Consider the following 7,620-nt stretch of genomic DNA (forward strand, 5'->3'; position numbering starts at 1 on the left):
CCAACAGTCTTGCTTTCACTCGTGCTGCAGCGGGGCTTATGGCGGCGCTAGGTTGCAGAGTGGTCGGTGTGAACTGGGGGAGGACGCGCAGCGGGTGTTAAAACCACGCTTCTTGATCGGGCTGATCAAGTCCGGTGACTGAAGCTACACAGACAGGTTTGGTGTTCAGACGGTCCTTACACCGGTCGGATCCGGTTTCAGCGGTGAGGACCGCGGACCCCCCGGAGAGTGGATCTATAACGTGACAGTAAAGGTTTCGTGGGGGAGGAGGCTGTCTGGACGAGCGGGAGCTAAACGGGGAGCCAAGCCAATTCAGGTTGGTTGATTGCTCAGCTGAGCCTTGGGGTCCTGATGTGAATAAGGACAGTTTTTGATCGTTTTCTTGACTCCCCTTTTAATTTCGTGTTTTTAATACCGAACAAAGTCTGGATTTTTTACAGGTGAGCATTCGTTGGAAATCCAGATGTGGGGGGGGCTTCCGTGTACGTAAACCTGGCGGTGTCTGGAGAAAGGCACCTTACAGAGGTGCAGAAAAAAGCTAAGAGATTGAGATAAGGCTGCTCCATACAAATTTTACTCTGAAGACATCCAAAATAGTATTATGTATTGTGTATGTCACACAGTTACGGTACTACTTCATTTCTTCTAGTTAATTTATTTTCTGCTATTAAATTGGTCACTTATTAAACCCGTAATAAATGTTGGGATATAGATACACGCAGTTCAAAGTCGCCTATTTATTAGGTTCTGTTGTCCTTATATTTAAGAAAGGACAATAAGAACAGCGATTGGTTAGTTGGTTTTAAACTCCACATTTTACAAAGTCTGTTAATGGGAATTTCTGTACAGAATGCTGGAGCAGAACATGTCTGTTTGGGATTCTTTGGGCATGTTCTCACAGATCTCTGTTTAAATAGATTATAGTTATATAGGATTCAATCGGCATCTATAGCAATGAAATTGGAGATTGCATAACCATTTGCACTAATGCCAGCCTTTTATCAGCTTGGTATGAAAAACAGGGGCTGCCTAAAATTTGGGTTTTTATTTGGGTTAGGTGGGATTTACAGCCGGCTGGATGTAAAAGCATTATCTGGACAGAAAGGATTAAGAATAACAGAAAGGAAACCGTCTTATTTGCGTCCTTGAATTTGTTTGGTGTTTGTTCCTCTGTTGAATGATTCTTGCTGTGTTACAGGACAGGACTTTCATTTTGAGGTGCATCGGTTGTTTTTCTTGTGGACAGGCCGTCTGAGGCGTTTATATTGTAAATGAAATGTGTTAGTGACAGCGAGTCTTTACAGGAAACATTGATTATGTTTCTAATCGAATGCGTTAAAGTCGTTACATAATGTAACAAATAAATCACAGGCAGACCTGTGTGACGAACTAAAAGGAAACTAAAATGCACATTATGTTGTTTCAAGATCCAGTTTTCTTACGTCCAGCTGAGTTTTTAGGTTCCAGTGTTTATACGGAGCGATGAGGCTCTTGATTGAAGCTCGGATTCCCTGTGAGCGGCGGGTCTGTTCGTACCGGACCAGGTGGGCGTGTACGTGTTTCAGAGCCCCCCTTCTAAAGGTCCGGTAGGAATTCAGTCTGCGCGGTAAAACGTCCGTCGTGCTTCACTTCAGAACGAGGACGTAACGCGGTGAGACGTTCTGTTCGCTGGCTGATTTCTTTACAGATGTTAATCACCATTTAACACCTGATAGATTTCACGCACATCTCCTCCTCTACCCCGGTCCCAGTCCCGACCCCGTCCAGGTCCAGGTCCGTTGTGTCGGTAAATGAGCCCCGGTGCTGTGGGCCCCGGCGCGAGCGGCCAGCGCCGTCAACGTTCGGTCCGAAAGGGGGGGGCAGCGACCGTCTGCCCTCTGAATGCTGAGCAAACAAGAAATGCAAAAGCTGCTTACGCTAATGAAATGTCCTCCACCTGCATCTCCAACACCACAGCAACACACACACACACACAGTAACACACACACACACAGTAACACACACACCACACACACCAGTAACCCAACGACAGTACCACAGTAACACACAGTAACACACAACCAGTAACACACACACCAACAGTCAACACACACACACAGTAACACACCCACACACACAGTACACACACACACACACACACACACCACACAGTAACACGAACACACACACACACAGTAACACACAACACACACACACCAGTAACACACACACGACCACAGTAACACACACACACACACCACAGTAACACGACACAGCAGTAACACACCACACAGTAACACCACACACATGTAACACACAACACCAGTAAGCACACCACCACACACAGTAACACACACACACACAGTAACACACACACACAATACACACACAACACAGTAACACACCACACACAGACAGTAACACACACACACACACCCAGTAACCACACAACACACACACAGACACACACCTCCACAACCACACACACACAGTAAACACACACCCACACACAGTAACACCACACACCACCAACAGTAACACACACACACACACACAACACAACACCACAAGTAACACACAGCACACACACACACACGACGACAGTAACACACCACATAACACAGCACACACAGTAACAAACACACAACACATAACACAGCACGACAACACAGTAACACACACACCACAATAACACACACACCACACAGTACACACACCACACACAACATAAACACACACCAAGAGCACAGTAACACACACACACACAGTAACACACACACACACACACAGTAACACACACACACACACAGTAACACACACACACACACACAGACACACCCACACACACAACACACACACAGTAACCACACACACACCCACACCAGTAAACACACACACACACACACAGTAACACACCACACACACACACACGTAACACACACAGTAACACACAGACACACCCACCACCACACAACAGTAACACACAGACACACACCCACACACACACACAGACACAGCACACACACACAACACACCCACCACAGTAACTCACAGACACACAACACCACCACACCACCACAGTAACACACACACACACACACTACACACCACATCTTCAGAGTATTGTGATTTTTTTTTTTTTGGCCCCCCTCCAGATTTGAGGAAGGAAATGGCTAAAACTGAAAGTGATGTGTTTCTTGACGCGCGACGTCGCAGAAGAGACGGCAGGTTGTTTACGTGTTTGTTTGTTTGTTTGTGTTTTTAAATGTAGACGTCATTTGAGGATTGTTGAGTCTGGAAACAGAGTATGCAGATTTAACAGCCTCTCACGAACATCCCTTCCCTCTCTGCCCCTCGTCCCTGTCTGCTCTCATCTGTCTCTCTCTCCTCCCCTGTTCTCCTCTCTCTCTCCTCTCTCTCCTGTCTCTGTCTCTCTCTCTCTCCCTCCTCTGTCTCCTCTCTCGGTCCCCGTTCTCTGTCTCTCTCTCCTCCTCTGATCTCTCTCTCTCTCTCCCTCCGCTGTCCGCAGTTAGGCTGCTCTCCGGTCGCCTCAAAATGGTGAAGCTAATCATAATATTATCAATTAAATAAGATTTGTTAAAAAACTGTCTGAAATACGAAAAAATGCACTTAGAGATGCTCCAACTCCCTGCTGATACCGATAACAAGTACCAATCCAACACCGGTTGCTGCCAATTTAAAGTCCACGAGATTGTTTTTAAAATGTGAGTGAATGAACTGATAGACAACAACATACTCCCTTATAATCACCCAGCCCCCTGTAACTGGGGGCAATCCCGGGGGGGGTTGATTCGACAGCGTAAACGGTGTAACACATTATTCTTAAAGAGTTTGATAAAAATGTCAAAAATATAAAAAATGCCTTTTATAATTGTCAGAAAACTCAAAGGTATGCAGTTTATATTTCTCCGCCTCTAAAAATTCACTCCAACCAAAAGACCAAAACATATCAGTTTATAATTAATATGATTGAGCAGGAAAAACTTAATAAATCAGTCAAAATATTCCACACATCAAAATTGATTAATCGCGCAAAATAGTTCAATCTCCGATCTGTAACTGTATTCGTGGCCGTCCAAAGGAGCGTGACACCATCGTAGAATATGCAAACAGGCAACCCACTTAACCGTAACAACCACCTGCTGACAGACACAATAAGACCAGCTGCGTTTCTGAAACTGCTCACAATCCCTTTGGAACTTTAGGAAGGCGGGTGTAGAGAAACTGGTGCCGGGGCAAGGAGGTCAGATACTGTAGAACTGGTTGCAGGTCAGATAGCTGGCTGGTGAGAAACTGGTGCGCGAGGTCAGATAGCTGTGAGAAACGGTCCGCAGGTCAGATAAGCTGTAGAAAAACTGGTCCGCGGCCAGGTCAGATACTGCTGTAGAAAACTGTCGTAAAGGTCAGAATACTGTTAAGAACTGGGCTCGCAGGTCAGATACTGCTGTGCAGGGAGAAGGAACTGGGTCGGCCAGGTCAGTACCTGTGAGAAACGGGTCCGCAGTCAGATACTGCTGTAGAAAAACTGGTTCGCAGGTCAGATACATCGTGTAGAACACGGTTCGCGCTAGTCAGGATAACTGCTGCTTAGAAACGCCTTATATATAGTTTATATAATATTCTTATATATTTGGTCCTTTAATTATCGTTGTTTGTATATCTGGAGTTTTGCTAAATGGAAAATAATTTTCCCCCTGGGTTATTAAAGTATCTTTCTGATTCTGATTCTGCGTAGACTAGATACTTTATTTATCCTGAGGGGAAAAATCAAGTTCCAGTAGGCATACAAAATACAAAATACAAAAACATAGCATTAAAACTAAAAATTAAAAACCCTAACCCTAAAAAAAATAAAATAAATAAAAATAAAATAAACAATAAATAAATAAACAATAACAAAATAAATAATAAATTATAATAAATAAAACAAATAAAAAGTAAATAAAAAATGAAAATAAAATAAAAAATAAAAATAAAATAGAAAAATAAAAATATAAAAAAAATAAAAGTTAACTTTAAAACACAGTAGCTACAGTAAACAGTGCAAATGGAGGTAGAAAATATATAAATACATAATACACATATGGACTATATTATTTTATTTTTCTGTATATAAAAGAAAGCTAAAACGTGTGCAATGGATTTCATTCACCCTAAACTATACAGAAAAAAAAAACAAAAAAACAAAACAAACCCCACTCGCTCCACAACTTATTTACTGTTTTTGTTGCAGAGCTGATATTTCCGACGGCGCCTGAACGCGACACGATTGTGTGGCTGCTGATCTTTGTGCGAAGAAGCAGTTAGCTACAGACACACACACACACACACACAGCTACAGACACAGCTACAGACGGCGGAAACGACCCCAACACACACACACGGCGAGGACACGGCGGCAGCGACCCTAACAATGGTAAGAAGACGCGTTTGGAGTGAATAAAAAGCCCGCGGGTTGTTTTTAACCCCCGTTAAACGAGCCCGAGCGGAGCTAGCGCGGAGCTAATGCTAAACGGTTTCCCTGACTCATTATTGAAAAGCTAAGGCTGCCATTTTACACCGACAACACGGGCAGCTCCTCGGTGCTGTGCGCCGCGGGGAGCTCCACCGACACCGGGCTCACCTCGGTTGTGCGTCAGGCCGACCGCACCTGTGCTTAAAAAGGGTTTAACCCGGTTTAAACGCGAAACAGGCTGCGGGTTTTAACGCGGAGCTAGGCAACCGAGCTAACGGAGCTAACGGGGCTAACGCGGTTAGCAGTGCTGCGTAGCTGAGTCTGACTCCGATTCCAGATTATAAACACTAACACACCGCCACAGTCTGCTTTCACTGCTTCAGCGGGCTTTATGGGCTGGTTGCAGAGTGTCGGTGTGACTGGGAGGACCGCAGCTGGGTGTTAAACCCGCTTCTGATCGGCTGATCGATCCGGTGACTGAATAACAGCAGGTTTGGTTCAGACCTGGTCTACACGGTCGGTCCGGTTTCACGGTGAGACCCGGACCCCGGAGTGGATCTATAACGTGACATAAAGGTTTCTGGGGAGGCTGTGGACGAGCGGGAGCTAAAAGCAGCCCATTCAGGTTATTTTGACTCTTTTATTTCGTGTTTTTATACCACAAATCTGATTTTTACAGGTGAATCTGTTGAAATCCAGATGTTGGGGGGCCTCTCTCACATCTGGAGCACTACAGTACTTCATTATAACGATGTTTAATCACACATCGTAACTCTATTTCAGTAATATTGGGATTAATTGTCACTTATTAAACCCTAAATGTGGATTATATCTCTCCTTTTGTCTGTTTTTAATAGAAGATGAACAGTTGTTAGTGTTTAACTCCACATTACAGCTGTTATTGTTCCGTTGGTAAATGTTGGTGGCAGTCAGAGTGATATTATATATATATATAATGTTTTATTGGTTAGTGATGTTACAGCCGCTGATGTAAAAAGCATTTATCTGACAGAAAGTATAAGAATAACAGAAAGGAAACGTCTTATTTCCTTTGAATTGTTTGTGTTTGTGTCTCTGTTGAATGATTTTCTTGCTGTGTTAACAGGACAGGATTCATGTTGAGGTGCAGCGGTTGTTTTTCTTGGTGGACGAGGCGTCTGAGGCGTTTTATTTAAAGTGAAATGTGTTAGACAGCGAGTCTTTACAGGAAACATTGATTATGTTTCTAATCAGATGCGTTAAAAGTCGGTTACATAATGTAAAATAAATCACAGCAGACCTGTGTGACGACTAAAGGAAACTAAATGCACATTATGTTGTTTCAGATCCAGTTTTCTTACGTCAGCTGAGTTTTTAGGTTTCCAGTGTTTATACGGAGCGATGAGGCTTTGATTGAACGTCCCGTCGGATTCCCCCTGTGAGCGGGCGGCTCTGTTCGTACGGACCAGGTGGGCGTGTACGTGTTCAGAGTCCTAAAGGTCCGGTAGGATTCAGTCTGCGCGGTAAAACGTCCGTCCGTCTTCACTTCAGAACGAGGACGTAACGCGGTGAGACGTTTCTGTTCCTGCTGATTTCTTTACAGATGTTTATCCACATTTAACACCTGATAATTTCACCACATCTCCTCCTCTACCCGGTCCAGTCCGACCCGTCCAGGTCCAGGTCCGTGTGTCGGTATGAGCCCGGTGCTGTGGGGCGCCGGCGCCGAGCGGCAGCGGCCGTAACGTCGGTCCGAAGAGGGGCAGCGACTGTCTGCTCCTCTGAATGCTGAGCAACAGAAATCAAAAGCTGCTTACGCTAATGAAATGTCCTCACTGCATCTCACACACACACACACACACACACACACAGTAACACACACACACACAGAAACACACACACACACACACAAGTAAACACACACACCGCTAACACACACCCGTAACCACACACACACCGCCCCCCTACACCACCACACACAGTAACACACACCACAACCAAGTAACCGCACACACACCACACACCACACACAGTAACACACACCACCACAACACCACACACCCGTTTTAACCAGCACACCACACACCACAGTAACACACCACCACACACGACACCACGTAAACACCACACACCACACACGGTAAACACACCACACAGCTCTACACACACCACACACACACAACAGT

The sequence above is a fragment of the Morone saxatilis genome, unplaced genomic scaffold (assembly GCF_004916995.1).
Source record: "Morone saxatilis isolate NCDOM2014 unplaced genomic scaffold, NCSU_SB_2.0 Contig0, whole genome shotgun sequence".
NCBI lineage: Eukaryota > Metazoa > Chordata > Actinopteri > Moronidae > Morone > Morone saxatilis.